Here is a 17,992-nt window from a genome sequence, read left to right on the forward strand (position 1 = left end):
CTTCCACACAGTCAAGACTTCAACCAGGAGAAGTTGGTGTTGGGATGATATTTTAAACTAGTCATCCTTGGGGGTTGGGACACGGAAACGGTGATGTTTACGTTCGACAAATAAAACTTGAAATACAAGCCTGACCTCAGGAACAGAGATCATGACTTTAAGCCATACTCTTTATGTTGTACCAAAATGCAATACCTTCCATTTATCCAACGACTCATTGGATTAAGATCCTTTTGAAATTTAGATAATCTTCATCACTGTCTACAATTCTGGTGTCGCCTGCAAACCTATGAAGCATGCCAGCTGTGAGTTCCACTGTTTTCTCATGTAGATCAATGATTCCTATTTATTTGTAGTGGCCGTGATTTAGCAGTGTGCAGATCACACAACAGTTAGTCATGCAATTAACCATGAGGAAGAAAGCCGCAGACTGCAGGGAGATACCAAACAATTGGAAATAAAAATGGTGAAAGCAATTCATTCCAGGGAAGTGGGTGATAGTGAAGCAAAATTAAACTTCAAACCAGCTGCCCCCGCTCCAGTTGTGGCACTCAGCTGTCTGAGCAGGATGCAATGTAGATTGCTGTTATAACCGGGAACAGATTTTCCCTTCTGCCCCGCCTTTGACCAGAAGCACTCCCAACCTCGGAATTGCTTGCGCCTCTAAAACATTATAGAAACCATGCAGTCTCCGGTTGATTCACTTGAGCCATCGAGTATCTGTGCGACCTCATTCCCATCTCGATTTCAAGTTGCATCTTCGCGACTGCGCCACTCAGTTCCTCTGATTCTGGGGCTGGGAACTGGGCCCATGTGGCAGCAGTGGTTACTGCCTTATGTGGGGTAACTCGTGAAGTAACCGATGTTAAACTGCATTGCTATTGAAATATACATTTCAACAAAAGCTTGGTATAAACAATGACTGCAGATGCTGGAAATCAGATTCTGGATTAGTGGTGCTGGAAGAACACAGCAGTTCAGGCAGCATCCGAGGAGCAGTAAAATCGACGTTTCGGGCAAAGACTCTTCATCAAGAATAAAGGCAGAGAGTCTGAAGGGTGGAGAGATAAGTGAGAGGAGGTTGGGTTTGTGGAGAAAGTAGCATAGAGTACAATCGGTAAATGGGGGAGGGGGTGAAGGTGATAGGTCGGGGGGGGGGGGGAGGGTGGAATGGATTGGTGGAATAGATGATAGGCAGGTAGGACAACACAGGAGAAGTCATGGGGACAGTGCTGAGCTGGAAGTTTGGAACTATGGTGACGTGGGGGAAGGGGAAATGAGGAAACTGTTGAAGTCCACATTGATAACCTGGGTTGAAGTGTTCCGAGGTGGAAGATGAGGCATTCTTCCTCCAGGTTTCTGGTGGTGAGGGAGCGGCGGTGAAAGAGGCCCAGGACCTCCATGTCTTCGGTAGAGTGGGAGGGAGAGTTGAAATGTTGGGCCACAGGGCTGTGTGGTTGATTGGTGCGGGTGTCCCAGAGATGTTCCTAAAGTGCTCTGCTAGGAGGCGCCCAGTCCCCAAATGTACAGGAGACTGCACCGGGAGCAACGGATACAATAAATGATATTGGTGGATGTGCAGGTAAAAAAAGCTGCACTGTACCCGGATTCCTTGATGTTTTGGAGAAATCTATTTATCTCAGCCCTCAACACATTAATGATGGAATCAACACAGCCACTGGGGAACCGATGTTAAACAGTCAGACCATTCTGAGTTCCCACATATCTGCTACTGTTCGCTAAGCACTGATCGTACGCATTTGGTGCTCTGCCTAACATTCCTTATAATACTGTACTTAGAGCATGCACTTGCTGTGTTCGTCTGTGGGGTGCTGTGATCGTATAGTGGTTAGTACTCTGCGTTGTGGCCGCAGTAACCTCGGTTCGAATCCGAGTCACGGCAGTAATAGTTCTGTGTGTCCCAGTCTTTTGTGAAACACAAAGGAATCAATTGTTTTAAATTCATGATTTTCTCCAAGGTGATTTTTTTCCTCCAAGTTCTGCTCGCTCACATCTCTGTGTTTCATATGTCAGAATTCAAATCCACCCGTTCTCAGAGATTTCTTCCCTCCTACGATCACTAACCGAACTTTCCATCCCATACCCCCATTTCATTAATTTGGAGATGTCGGTGTTGGACTATGGAGTACAAAGTTAAAAAATGACCCAACACCAGGTTATGGTCTTACAGGTTTAATTGAAGCACTAGCTTTTGGAGGGCTGCTTTTTCATCATGTGTTTGTGGAGTCATTTCCCATTTCACTAAGGCATCGCAGAATCTAATACAGACTCTCCCATTGATACCGATCAGTCTGTGTGGCTGGGGTCACTGTTGCTGGGTGAACATGCCCCAACCCCACCATGGGGACCTGCAGACCATTTGATCCATTTGGTTACCACTGTTGTGAGATCCATACTCATGTAGCAGCTTTTACTGATACGGACCAGATATTATTGGGGGTGTGGGGGGTGGGGAGCGGAGGTCAAGCTCAGGAAAATGGCACAGAACAGTATCGGGGAAAATCGACTTAATTGAATAAGATCAGTTTCACTGCTTTTCTGCAATGGCCGAGCGCTATTACAACGGAACACAGAACTGTTAATTCAGACACCAGGGACCTGGGTTTCACTCTGACCATGCTAGGTGGTAGAAATGGGATTCAAAAAATATCTGGAATTACGAATCTAATAACTCATATATATCTATGTTCAATTGATGAAAAAAATAACAAAACTATCTGACGTCATTTAAGGAATGAAACTGCCATTTTTATCTGCTCGGGCCTCCATGTGACTCCAGACTCACTACAATACGGTTGAGTCTCAATTACCCGCTGTGCAATTTGGTATAGCAATCAATACTGCCGAGCCAGCGACGCCCTCATAGTGTAACAGAATAGAAAAAAAGTTTATTCGGCCCTAGCTAGATTACTGTGTGCAGTTCTGCAATTCAGAGGACTGTATGGATGTGATCGCACTGGGAACGTTGCAGTAGAGATTCACTGTGATATTGTCTGGGCTGAAGAGTTTCAGTTGTGAGGAGAGATTTGACAGACTGTGGTTGTTTGGCGCCGATAAGAGGAGATTGGAGAAGACATGACTGAGATGTACTAAATACTGAGGGATATGGATATGATAGACTGAAAGAAGCGTTTCTTATTGATGGAGCGATTGAACACTGGGGCCAAGAGATTTCGGGAAAAGGCAGAAAGGTTTGAGTAGATTTGCGGAAAGGGTCATAGAGGCGGAAATCATTCTAACCTTAAAAAAAATTGAGATGTTGATTTGCGATGCCAAAACATGTAAGATCATGGATTAAACGATGGAAACCTTGATTCAGGTCGTTAAGCAGTTGTGTTTGACAAGTGCGGCCACAACAGGCTGAAGGGCCTCCTTCGACGTTGTTGTCCTCCACAGTATTGTGGTTAGTGTCCCCACCTGTCACAGGGCTCAATAATCCGCTGGGGGCATTGTAAAGGTTTGAAACCTGTCGCTCTGTTCCCCAGTGAAGGTTATTCATGGCTGGCATTCCATTCTCGATGGGACATGTCACAGCAGGGACAGTGCTGTCTGAATTATTTGGGGAAGGACTGCAGCTCCTGGGGAGAGAGAGTGTCAGTGAAAGTGCAAACACGTAACTTCAGCAAACTGCACATTGTGTTTGTGTTGCAATCAAAACCATTATATAGAGTTGTTCCTGACTGATGTGTTTATTTAAAGCAGGAATCTGAGGAAGAGAACAGAATAAACCCATTCAGATCTGAGTGCAGAAACATTTCCAGCAGAACTACTGAGGGTGTATAGCGTAGAACCGCGTTTGGATGCATTGAATTCGGGTTGATGGGCGCAGCTTGCTTTCACTAGGCGGAGTTGCCAGTGTGTAAAGCCATTACACATGACACAGATAGTGTTCAATGTGATGTTACATTTGATCAGTGGATCACACTACTCTTAAGTATGTAGGTTAGGTGGATTGGCCATATTAAATTGCGCTCATCAGTCCAGGGAGTGAACTCAGTAAGTTAAGTGAATTAGCCAGGGGTAACGCAGTGATAAGGTCAGCAGTCACAAGTTGCCAGGTTATTATTCCACCATGTTTATTTGAAATCACAAGCCAGAGGCCTGCGGGGATAGAGACGGGAGCTCGGTCTGGTTGAGATGCTGTTCATAGTCTCCCTACAGACCCGATTGACTCAACTGTACTTTCTGCATTGTAGAGAATCTGTGATTCTATCAGAGAGGACACTGCCAGCGTTTACTGTGCTGCTAAGACATTGGAGACGATGCTGACGGCATTTAGTGGGGATGGAGTTTTATTTATTTGTGTTTTGGAAAATTTGAAACTAAACCAAGGAAAACCGAATGGAAGTTTTCCAGAGTATTTGAGGTTTGGAGAGAGTAAATATGTGGCAAATTCACTTTTTCAAGTTCATAAATTTCTGAAAGTCAAGATTTCAAAACCATCGATGTATGACAAAGAAATAATGGGAGCAGCATTTCTGTTACTCGGACAATCCGTTTCCAAAATATTTGGAAAGGCACATTGAGAGACACACAATCAGTGAGTTTCAACAGGAGAGAGACAGCCTGTGGCCAGGTAAAAGTGTAAAGGAGGGTGTAGGGGGTAGAAGGTGCGAGGAAACATTATCTAATTTGGACGACTTCAGATGCAAAGAAATATCGAAAACGTCTGCAGTGAGTAAGATTCAGCAAAAAACTCAGTGGTTTTTTAAAAGATTTCTATTAATATTCCACAAGAAGCATAATAAATGGAACTGAGCAGATTTGGTATATTGTCAAGGAAAGCTATTCCATAATGAATAGGAAGTGACCCGTCTCTTAGAGATCGATTTCCTGCTTTAATCCCATGCCTTAAAGATGGGAGGACGATCGCCATGATTTTGGGTTCATTTGATACCCATTGAAATCTGCCAAAGTAACTGAGCATCAAAACTGCCATCTTGTTTTGTAGTTCAACCTTCTGTTTTCTCATCAGTATTTTCTTCCAGCTGAAATAAATTCGGAGCAAAATTGAATGCAACATTTAACGTGGACGATCTTGCTCTTGCCCTTCATTGCACCGGAGATTTGTGAGAAATCGGTACATCATCAAAGTCGAAGTAAAGCAATTTGATACTGTTGTAAGTTACATTGGGATAATGAAATGGAGTGCAAACGTTTCTTTTCTCCTTTCATTCCATCTTGACATTCTATGAATTTATGTCGAATGAAAGGGGAACAAATAAGGAAAGATCGAGTGCAATAGTTTATCAAGTGGGATTGTGAATTTTAATGTAATGCTCAACACGAAGTTCTGATCAGTATTTTAAACAGTCAATTGAATTGGAACCGCAGAAAACTTTTCCAATGAAATGAATTTTCCAGTCTTTCACAACCTTTTGCTGTGTGAATCATACCGTGATCCATCATCCAGCGTGATCACCAAGTTGACAACAATATTAGATCCACCAATTTTCTTTAGCAATCACAACATCTGCACATACCCATCTGCGGTGTGCCCAGTGCCATTTGTTGTATCCAGGCCCCAGCACATTTCCTGTTCATGAACTTATGAGCTTAGTTCCTGATCTGTCTGATCAGATTGAGAAACCTTTTCTATCACTTCATCCCCTCCCCTCTGAATTCTAAAGGTATCAATTAAATAAGGCGTTAGACCAAATGATGTAGGATTGGAAGTCGGCCATTCAGCGCATCGAGTCTGCTCCACCATTCAACGAACTCATGGCTGATCTGATAATCCTTAACTCCATTCTCCAGCATTGCCTCGACAAAGCTCTATCATCTATCTGGTTAAATATCTGTGTGGCACAGTTTGAAAATACACAACAACTCAGCCTCAACAACAATTTCGGCAAGGAGTTCCACCGATTTACTGGCCCCTGAGCAAAGAAAATGCTCCTCAGTCGTGTGCGGCCCGGTGGCAAAGTGGTTAGCGCTGCTGCTTTATAGCGCCAGAAACCCGTGTTCAATTCCCACCTCAGGCGACTAACTGTGTGGAGTTTGTACATTCTCCCTGTGTCTGTGTGGGTTGCTCCGGTTTCCTCCCACAGTCCACAAATGTGCGGTTTAGGTGAATTGGCCATGCTAAATTGCCTGCAGTGTGAGGTGGCGGGTTGGTGTGGACTTGTTGGGCCGAAGGGCCTGTTTCCACACTCATCTAATTTCTGAACTAAGCAGGCAATGTATAATTCCTCCTACCAGAGGGTGACCCACCAGCCCGTAACTACCCTCAATGAACGTTTATAAATGTGATTATAGAGCTCCCCTCCGTCTTCTTTGTTTCAAGGAGAATAATCGCAGCCTAACCAATCATTCCAGGAAGCTCCATTTTCTCCAGTGTTGACAACATGTTCATTAACCTCTGCTGTCCCTGCAGCGTCCTTACATATTATTACGGCAGGTGGAGACATTTATGTGAAGAAACGGTTGGAATTTCAAGCACAGACAGGAATTGGAACTTGAAATCAGACAGCGACTGGAATCAAATTGGTCCACACAAGGACGAAATAGAGTAATGAATTCTCCGACAAATGAGAATCTAATTATATTTCATTGACATTCAATAACTTTACTGTAAACAAATTACCCCGTGTAATCGTCCACAGAGCTATTATTTCAGAGAAAAAAAAAACTTATAGAAACTGGCGACATAAACACTTTGACAACAACAACATGTTCTTGAGACATGTTTTGATTATAAACTCAACTCATTGTTCTGTGAATCCTACATCGTTTGCAAGGCACAAATGAGACGTTAATATAACTCTATCCATTTGCCGAGATGGGTGTAACTTCAATAACACTTAAGGAACTGGACACCGTCCACCACAATGCAGTCACTTGAGTGTACCCTCTTCAACACCTGCAATATTCGTTCCCTTCACCGCTAAGGCACAATTGCAGCAGAGTGCACCAACTATAAGATGCACTGGAGTAAGTCATTCGGGCATTTTTGACAACCTTCGAAGCTCAACAGCTGTACTGACTATAAGGACAAGGTTGGAAGATGCAATGAAACGCCACCATTTTCAACTTACCCTCCAAGGCCCATAGCACCCTGAGTTGGAAAGGAATCAGTGAGAAAATCATTGGTGAAACGGTCTTGATGGGAAAAGTTGCATACTTCAGCCTTCCATCTTTAATCTTCCAATTTTAAGAAAAATGTTGATTTATGCCATGACCAAACTTGTGCTCAGTCCTTTAGCTGTTCCCTAAACTGGTGGTTGCTAAAGTTCTGCTATCATCCACAGCCTGTGCTCAACAGCTCAACAACAGAAAATATCTGAAAATCCTCTCAATCAACTGACTCCCGTCAAGATTAGAGTGGTGTTGGAGAAGCACAGCAGGTCCGGCAGCATCTGAGGAGGAGGAAAAATGGACAAAGGTTTCAGGCAAAGGTTTCAGGAATGAGACTGGGAGCACATGGGATGGAGAGATAAATGGGAAGGGTGTGGGGCTGGGGAGAACGTAGCTGAGAGTGCTGGAAGAGGATGCAGGCGGGGGGTGAACATGATATGTCAGAGAAGAAGGTGGAGTGGATAGGTGGGAATGAATATTCACAGGTGGGACAAGTCAGGCGGACGGTGTTGAGCTGGAAGGTGAGAACTGGGGTAAGGTAGGGGGAGGGGAAATGAGGCAACGGGTGAAGTCCAAATTGATGCCATGAGGTTGAAGGGTCCCGAGGCAGATGATGAGGCTTTCTTCCTCCAGGCATCGGGTTGTGAGGCAGTGGCGATACAGGATGCCCAGGACCTGCATGTCCTCGGGAGAGTGGGAGGGGGAGTTGAAATGTTTAGTCAAGGGGCACTGGGGTTGATTCTTGCGGGTATCCTGGAGATATTCTCTGAAGTGTTGTGTGAGAACACATCACCTCTCTCCAACTTAGAGGAGACCGCATCGGGCGGAACGTATACAAGAAATGGCATGTGTGAAAGTGCAGGAGAAACTTTGATGGACGTGGAAGCCTCCATTCGAGCCTTGGACAGAGGTGAGGAGGTAGATGTGGGTGCAGGTTTTGTAATTCCTGCAGTGACAGGGAAATTTATATTTCCCTCCCTACCCCTATCCACTTTTCACAAAGACTCTTTCCTCCACGACTACCTAGTCAAGTCCACGCCCTCTAATGACACACCCTCCCCTCACGACATCTTCCCCTGCCACGACAGGAATTGCAAAACCTGCACCCACATCTTCCCTCTCACATCCTTCCAAGGCTCCAATGAGCCTTCCACATCCATCAATTGTCCGTGTGCACTTCCACACATGTCGTTTATTGCATCTGTTGCTCGCGATGTGGTCTCTTCTACATTGGGGCCAACAGACACATTCTCGGAGAGCGCTTCAGAGAACATTTCCAGGGAACCCGCAACATTCAACTCCAACGTCCCATGACCAAAAACATCAATTACCACGTCCCCCGACTCTCCCAAGGACATGCAGTTCCTGGGTCTCCTCCACCGCCATTCCCTCACCACCAGACGCCAGATTTTCCACCTCGTGACCCTCAACCCCAGGGCATCAACGTGGTCTTCACCAGTTTCCTCATCTCTCCACGGTCACCTTATCCGAGTTCCAACTTTCTAACTTGCCACCATCCTACTGACCTGTCTCACTTGTCTATCTTCCTTTCCACCTATCCGCTCCACCCTCTTCCCCGTACTATCACCTTTCACCCCATCTCTATCCACCTCTTGCACTCTCAGCTAAATTCTTCCCAGACCCAGTCCTCCCGTTATCGCTCCACCCACGAGGCTCCCACCTTTTTTCCTGATGAAGGTCGTTTGCCGAAACGTTATTTTTTTCTGCAACTCGGATGCTGCCTGACCTGCTGTGCTTCTTCAGCACCACTCTAAGCTTGATTCTGATTTCCAGCACCTGCAGTACGCACTTCCGTCCATCTGATTTCCCTGTCTATTGATCTTGAATAGGCCGTTGCTAAAGTTCCAGCATCGTTTCCCTGCTCTTATATTCCCAGCTGCGGTCAAGAACAGAAAGTATCTCCAACCTCTCTAGACCACTTGATCCCTTGGCCAATCACCTTCAAATATTCGTGAATGTCTACTCCAATTTCTCTTTTATTACTTTAAACCACTCAGTATTCACACTTTTATCATTGATCCTCCCCAAATTCATTATCACCCACTTCACTGGATTGAATTCCTTTCAGCACATTTTCTTGCCATTTGTTTCCAATCTCCCTGCAGTCTATGGCTTTCTTCCTCATGGTTAACGAGATGAATAATTGTTACCTGATTTGCAAACAGCTAAATGATGGCCACGACAAATAATTAAAAATCGTTGACCTGGATGAGAAAACAATAGAACTCATAGAAGTTTGCAAAGGGGAGCAGAATTGGAGACTCTAAAGAAGGTGATCTAAGGTTCCAGAAGGATCTTAATCCATTGCGTCTTTGGGCTGAAAAATGTCACATGAAGTTCAATCTGGATAAATGGAAGGTATTGCATTTTGCTACATCAAATATTAGTAGGGCTTATACAATTCATGATCGGGCATTGCATCGTGTTGTGGAACACAGAGGCCAGGAATGCAAGTACATAATTCATTTTAATTTGCTTCATATATAGACAGAATGGTTTAAAAAATGTCATCTTGCCTTCGTTGCTCAGTCCATTGAGCGTAGGAGTTGGTACGTTATGTTGAAGTTGAACAGGACATTGGGTGATGCGTCTTCTGGAACACTGTGTCCAGGTCATGTCGCCCAGTAATAGCCAGGAAATTATTCAGCTGGAGTAGGTTTAGAACAGGTATGCCAGCGCATGGCTAGTGGGGAAGGTTTGTGTTCTAACGAAAGGCTGGATAGGCTGAGACGACTTCCACTCAAGCACTGCAGTTTGAAAGGCGACCTGATAGAAATGTATAAATTATTGAGAGTTCAGCGAGAGTTAACTGTAACTGTTTTTTTTTCTCCAAGGAGGGGGCACTTCAAGACGAGAGGGCAAATGTTTGAAGTGAAAAGAGGGATTTAAAATAAAAAAGAGGCTTTTTAAAACAGAGGATGGTTTATGTTTGCAATTCACTTCCTGAGGCAGTGATGAATGAAAGTACATTTACAATATTTACAGGATATTTGGATCGATAAATGAGTTGGAAAGTATCAGTGTGATTAATAAAAGCTATTCATTTGTGTCTAGTACATAATTCATTGCCCACAGGGAAGATCAGAATCAACGAAGATATTATGGATCTGGAGTCACATACCAGCCAGACCAGATAAGTATGGCAGTTTCCTTCCCTCTCAGGCATTAATGAATCAGATCTACAACAACTGATTCAACATCATCATTAGACTCTAGGGATTTATTTAAATAAAATTCCAGCATCTGCCATGCCAGGGTTTGAACCCATGTTCACAGAATTATACCTGGACATTCATATTAACAATGCAGTAATAATATCACAAGGGCATTATTAACCATCAGCAGTTACAAGAGCCATCAGATGCGACTCGTTTAGTTTGTCATTATGTTCAGTATGAGCTGGTAGGATTGAAAGGCCTATTTTCTTGCTGTGTGAGTCTAGGACTTTGACGCTATGAAACTGGCAGCTGGTTTGGATTAACAGCAGCGTTGACAGTTTAGTTGATCTTCTGGGATATATAACCTTGCTGGTAAATCTCGAGGTTCTTCTGCTCATTGAGCCCGTCCCACACACGGGGTTGTTGAATAGTCTGTCCCCAGTTTGACTGAGTGGATGAGTTTCCACTTCAGCAGGTAACTGAATCCCGCATTACGCTGGTTTCTCTGTGATATCGGTGTCCTTGTATCTTCCCAGGATGAACGATTGGTTCAAATAAAATCCACGCAGACGCAAGTCCCGTTGTCCATGTTGTGAACGTGTTTTTATGCTTCCTGATATACCCATAGGGTGTGGATGTCGCTGGTCAGGACAACATATGTTGTTCTTTCTGATTCGCTGCTGACTCGCTGCACGAGAGACATGGATTCGATCCCAGTCTTGTGTGACTGTGTGCAGTTTGCACATTCTCTCTTTGATTGTGTGAGTTTCCTCCCACAGTCTGAAGGTGTGCGGGTTACTGGCATCAGCAATGGGAAATGAAGGGGAACGGAATAGATATGGAGTGTGGGTCTGCAAGGATGTGCGTCGGAGGGATGGTATCGACTGGAAGGGCCGAATGGCCTGCTTTCCCACACGGTCGTCATTCTCGGATTAAGGGTCAGCTATGTTGTTCAGGTCCTCGAGTCACAAGTAGGCAGGATTGGGTAAAGATGAAAGCATCCCCTGCAGAAGGGACATGCATGATTGGGATTGCAGGAAATTAAAGGCATGCTCTCTGATCCTGAGGTCAGGCTTCCATTCCAGGTTTTATTCGTCAAACTTTAACATTACCAGTTCCGTGTGTGAGTCCCCACGGATGACTCATTTATTATATAACCACAACACCACCTTCTCCAGGTTGCAGTATTTATTGGGAACCAGAAGCTGATTCTGAGTTGATGCGAACAAAAGCAGATGCCAATATCAAAAACACTGACCCAAACAGGAAAATTAAATTTCGAACCTTGCCACCTCAAAGTTAAAGTCTCCACACGCTTTAGATGCGCCAATCGGCTGTCTCAGCAACATGTACTGTTTATGGTCATAATATTATAAATGGGGGCAAGTATTCCCTTCCGCCCCGCTTTTGACCAGGAGCTGCCCCAACCTCGGAAATACACGCGCCTCTCTCCCGTCAATCCATCCCAGTTTACAATTGGATCTTCGTGAATGATTCAAAGTGAAAGTTTATGTTTGATTGTGCAATGCCTCAGTCAAATGGGACGAGGGACGGAAAAGAGAGTTAGGGAGAGTGCGAGGGAGAGACATCTTCGAGAACTTTTGGGTTTAAATCCTGATACATAAAACGCAGAAACATCAGAGAACAAAATTCGATGGAAAACAGATCATCACCTCAGAAAATATTATCATGTAAAAATTACCAATTTCTGACCGTGTTTCACCAAAAGTAAAACTTTGAATGAACTGACCGCCATGATGTCGAATCGAGCCGAGGTCGCTGCAATCACAACGCAGAATATGAACTACAGTTTCTCTGATTCCGGGTCTGGAACTGGGATGATGTGTGATTTCCTGCAGCAGTTGGTACTGCCTTGTGTGGGCACAGCGATGAAGGAGCCGATGTTCAACTATAATGCTATTGAAGCATACGTTTCAACAATGTTCTGCACTCTCCCAAGTGTTTGGAGCGTTTCATTAATCCTATTCTCCAGTACTCTCATTCATGGAACCTCCACAGTCTCTGGGGACGCTCAAGTTAAAGATTCGGTTCATTCTGCGTTCTCACATGCCTGTCGCCAAGTCGTGATATTGTGCATTCGTCCTGACATTCCTTCTGCTACCATACTGCTTGTAGTTTACAAGTGTGGCCTGTGGAATGCTGTAACCGTTTAGTAGTTCGTATTCTGCGTTGTGATTGCAGCGAACTCGGCTCGAATCGACATCATGGTGGTCAGAATAAAGAGTTCTTGGCTAATTGTTATATTCTTGGAAGTGAAGATGTGCAGAGCGATCTCGGTGCCCATGTATCTCAAATTCGGAAAGTTACCACCCACGCTGACAGGTTTGTTTGCAAGGAGCACGGTGTGTTAGTTTTTCATGGGAGAGTGATTCAGTTTCAGAGTGAAATTATCACTTTGCAGCTCCAGAAGTTAACTGGTGTGGCCGCACTCGTAGACCTGCGTGCATTTCTGGTCACCACATTATACGATGGATGTGAAAGCATTGGAAAGGGTGCAGAGGACATTTTCTAGGATGTTGCCTTCTATGGAGAGATGGTCTTACGAGGAACGGTTGAGGGACTTGAGGCGGTTTTTGATAGCGACAAGAAGTTTGAGGGGTGAATTTAGAGAGGCATAGAAGATGGTCAGAGGTTGCCATAAGGTGGACAGTGAAGGCATTTTTCTTCAAATGGTAATTTTGGCACAAGGGCACATCGATGTAAATTGGGGGTGATAGATACTGAGGTAGGTTCCTTTATCACTGAGTAGTAAGGGTGCTGAACACCTTGCCTTCAACACTCGTCGACTCAACAACTTTCAGGGCAATGAAATGGTCATTGTATAAACTTGCGGATTTTGATGGTAAAATACTAGTCAGATTGGTATCACAGGTCGATGCAACGTTAGGGCGAAAATGAACTTTATTGTGGTGTAATATTTGGTGTTTGAACTGTTCTTCAGCTTGAAGTTGCAATCATCTCTGGTCACTGGCAGTAAAACCAACACCTGGCGAGAACCGAATGTGCAACTTTGGCATCTTACGCACTTCCAGTCTGTCGTGCAATTACATCAAACTGACGAATTGCACCACTGGAGCTGCCGTGTACTGATGACCAATGGCTACTGATCTTACCACTGGGCCCCTCAAACCAATTACTCCTTTTTTGCTGAAGATCTGAAATGAAACACAGCGCAGAGGAGGTTATACTGATGATGGATCATCGATTATGGAGCATCAGATTCAGGAAAATGAATAGTAAAATGTGGTGACAATAGGCAGAATTGAATTCTGTGTTCGTTTACCGTGGCTTCCTGCGTTGATCACAGGCAATGTTATGTCGCTACTGTGCTGGGATTTTCCTTCTATCGGTATCAATTCGTCAGAGAATTCGATTTACTGGTACTTCACCAGCATCCTTTGGAATGTTCATACGGCACAATGAACCACACTGTACACAACATCAACAATCTTCTGCATTACTACATCCAAGGGCACGTGGCATGGTTTTTTTTATAAATAGTGAAAAATTAATCATGTTATGCAAGGGCAAATTGAATTTTAGTTTAATTAGTAAAGTCGCAAGAATCCAGAGTAAGTTTCAAAATGTCAGAAAGTCACGTTCATTACCTTGGCCAGAATCCTCGCCCAGCAAGAGGGAAATCTGTCCCTCAATCCCCAGCATCCGTGTAATCGCTTGCTCCATGTGTCCACTTGGAAACCTATATGAAGGAATGTTCAGCCTGACAGAGAACTTGTGAGAATCCTCCACTGTCTGACCTAAAGCTGAAACAGGAGCTAAGTATTCCAGCTTGGAGGGTAGCGAAGTGGAGGTGAGACAGAAAATAATAATTGGTGTAGATTCACATTGTTCTCATTGTGATTGTGTAAACACCTGGGCCAGAAAAGACTCAAGCAGAAAGGAGCAGAAGTAGGCCATTCTTAACACCGCTCCTGCCCAGTCACGCCATTCTGTAACATCATAGCTCACACAGCACTTTTATGTCTTTTTCCAGCGTATCCATATCATCGTGTTGCCAAGTGGCTAACACATATTTATCGATCTCTACAATAAATAGATAGTGAAGTTATTCATCGCTGTGAGGAAAATGTTGCATTTCGAGACAGTTGTGTTTTTGCATGAATGTTATAGGTTTTGCAGATGAGCAGTCGAGTCTGGTCTGAACACCTTTCAAACCATAAACTAAAACTCGACTCTGAGATTTGCATCCACAACTTTTGAATGGTAGTCTTAAGAAAGGCGTAGAAATTCAACGCGCTTTCCATTGCACCACAGAGTCGCGGCCTCACCCAGTTTTCACCACAAAAGTTTGCCTTAGAACGATTTCGTTCGGGACACCCATCTCACGTCTGTCTGACCTCGTCACACTTTCCAGTATCTGGTCCTTATCCACGTCTGCTCTGGATCTTTAAGTGTTCGGCTACATACCGCTGAAATGTCCTCATAACACTTAGCATTACCACATGATCAAATAAGAAATTCCAGATGAACAACACTCTATGGGTGAAAGCGTTCTTCCTAAATCTCCTCTAAACCGCTTTTCTCCTGCTTTTCATCTATATCACTGTTTATTATTCCTTCCCGAAAAGCCTTATTCCTGTCATACATATCTATCCTATTCATAATATGTGCATGTTAATCAGTTTCTCACTCAGCCTTCTCTGTGCTTCGTTACACAGCCCCAGCTTAGCTCATCGACCTTCACAATGGGAATGGTCCAGCCCTTGGCATTATTTTCATCTCCTGTGAACTTCTCCTCCTGCAATCAGACGGTTCCTGCAGTCTTGCGATTACAACGGAAAATGAAATGCTCTTTGAAGAAATGCGAAAATGTCTGAACAAAATCAGCAGCTCTTGTCCATCTATGATAAGAAAGGACAGTGAACGCTTCGATTCCAATGATTCGTGTTCGGAACTGATGGGATGCATGGGTGGGTGAAAAATGTGGAAGAGGGCGGACAGGATCCAAAATGATTGAACTCGATGTTGGGTCCTGAAATCTGCATGTTCTTTCAGTAGAAAATGAGTTGCCCGAACTTCCAGCTTGCACTGTGCCTTGAAGAAGAACTGCAGCAGACCACAGACTGGTGTGATGGCTTGGGTACACAATGCAATCTTAAAGTGGCAGGACACTGGAAGACTGGGGTAATTTTTGTTGATTCTGGACAGAACTTAAGTGATCTCAGCTTTGTCACCGACTCTGTTTTCCTCTCTCCATTGTAGAGAGATCACATTCTCAGGAGGAACGACAGTTTTCTGGATTGAATGAAGTGCAGACAAATCACTGGAAGATGTGTCTGGAAGTTTCCACAGTGAGGAGAGACATCGGAAAACAGCAGGAAATGTATCTTACAACATAGACCGTTACAGTGGAGTACAGGCACTTCGGCCCTCGATGTTGCACCGACCTGTGAAAATAATGTGATGTCCATTGCAATGGAAAATTAACATTTCTTTTGAAACCAATAAAAGCACAGGGAAACAAAAAAAGTAAGGGCTTGACTTTGCAGAGGGCAAGTGTTGCAGACAGAAAGAAAATCTATGTATATTTAAACCGAACTAATAGCAAACCTACAAGGCCAGCAAACTACCATATCAACAGCCAAGGAATGAGAAAAAAACAACTCCATATCTGGAAAGGAACTCGAATGTTTCAGGCCACTGACCTTGAAGTGTTGATAAGAAGAACCGAATTGTATTTTAAAGGGAATATGTAAAAGCTATCAGGCGCCCATTACATGAAGCGTCTTGCCAATGTATTACCTGGGACACGGGAAACCTGAATTTGATGGAACTCCACGAGCTACATGCTGAAAACTTTCTGGCCCAAGAGAAGGAAAAACGGAAATTAAAGATGGAAAAGCAAACACTTAAAGCTCAGCTTACTATGATGCAGATGGTCGGCCAGCCGCTGGAAGGAGGTGCTGCGTGAAAAGAAGGGCTGGCAGAGGTAAATCTGGCAGGTGCTTTGTTTGCAGAGCATTGGAACACTGAGTGAGGCAGCGCACGCCCAGACAGCCTCAATCGGCCCTGGAGGCTGGGCAGCAGGGTGACAAATGGAGGAAGGCTGAGGTGGAGGTGGGCAGGCCCAAAGTTACAGGTAAGCCTCTTTGCTTTAGGCTTGGCAACGAATACTTTCTTATGCTCATCTCTATAACTAACCTTATGGGCACTGAAACATGTCCCACCTCTATACTGAGCACTGAGTTTGCGAAACGTGAACTATATTTTCAGTACAACGATGATGCATATAAGTCAATGCTTACAGCTATGTTATATGTGGAAGGTGCAACTCTTACTTTTTTGGAAGATACAAGGGCAACATATTCACTTCATAAATCAAGGCAGTTCAGAGAGTCGACGAAATAAAGATGAACAGAAGCTTCCTGAATTAATGGACGCATCAGGACTCGTGACACGAGAGAGATTTACCGCACCCCTATTGTGCAAAACGAGTAATGGGGAAACATTCCAATTCTCATTTCTGTTATCGGAATTCTGTACTTTAAATCTGATGTCTCGGGATCTCATAGTGAGACTGGGGTCCGATTTGCGCAGTACCCCGATGGGCTTGCAGGTAATACAAAAAAAAGATTTAACAATGCAGGCTGGAAAATACGAATCACAACCCCTGATGCATGTCAGAGAGCGATAGGTTCCGTGAGCGATTCACTCACCCAGGAAGTAAGTAGCCATGTTAATCCCATTAACACCGATTTTCTTGCTGGAGATATGCTGCACTGCACAGCAAACATACGCCGCGATGGTCCTGACAAATCATAAGAGAAGGATTGGTTCAGGAGATTGGTTAAACAAGATCAGTTGTTATTGTGCGAATTTTATTGGAATGATCACAGATGTGCTGTCACTTTAAACTTTTTTAAGTATCTGTGACGGTAAGTAGACCCTTTTTTTGATGTGGAAGGCTCTTTTCCTCACGGATCATTGGCAAAGGCATCCAGTGACAGGTGTCAGAATTTGGGACCATGGGTACGACAGGCACAAAAAACGAAAGATTGTATCTTCAGGGTCGGTGTGGGTATCTGCTTCAATGCAGTTATAAGGACGTATCGGAAGAAACTAAATTGGCTAACTCAGGCAGACAGGGCAGTCCAGGTAATCCCCGGCAGGAGTGTCGTCTGGCGTTTACCTATGGTAGATGTCTCGGACCCAAGATTAAGAAGGGTCCCAACTGATTTCAGGACAAAAGGCAAACACGATGTGGGGCTCATACGAATCCTTAAGAATAACCCTGAAGTCTGAGTATCGTCCTTGCAAAGCAAAAGAGCCGTTAAAACCCGAGGCTGTACAAGGAATTACTCCTGTCTTTGAATCTCTCTTATAGGCTGGAGTGATAATCCCCCATGAATAATCCCCTTTTATTCGTTCATAAAGGCAAATATTCCAGGTGAATCGGGGGAATGGAGGTTTGTTCATGATCTGCAGGTTATCAAGAACGCTGTTGTTCCTCACACCCCAAATGTTCCCAACCCCTATATTATATTGGCTCAAATTCCACCGGATGTAAATGGCTCTCTATTGTGGATTTCGCAAATGCCTTGTTTTGTGTACTGTTACACGCCGACAGTCAATTCTAGTTCACCTTTCCATTCAAAGGCAAATAGTAAACTTTCACGTGACATTTTCAAGATTACTGAGTCCTCACCATAAGTAACGAGGTTCTACACAGGAGT

The 17,992-nt window shown here is 44.2% G+C and overlaps 1 non-coding gene across 1 annotated transcript; it reads left to right on the plus strand.

Moving 5' to 3' along the window:
* The first annotated feature begins 1,831 nt into the window (after window positions 1-1,831).
* Window positions 1,832-1,903, plus strand: trnah-gug (transfer RNA histidin (anticodon GUG)). Its single transcript has one exon. It is a non-coding gene; the product is annotated as a tRNA-His (tRNA).
* Window positions 1,904-17,992: the final 16,089 nt, after the last annotated feature.

Source organism: Chiloscyllium punctatum, chromosome 4 (genome assembly GCF_047496795.1).
Source record: "Chiloscyllium punctatum isolate Juve2018m chromosome 4, sChiPun1.3, whole genome shotgun sequence".
In the NCBI taxonomy this organism is placed as follows: Eukaryota; Metazoa; Chordata; class Chondrichthyes; order Orectolobiformes; family Hemiscylliidae; genus Chiloscyllium; species Chiloscyllium punctatum.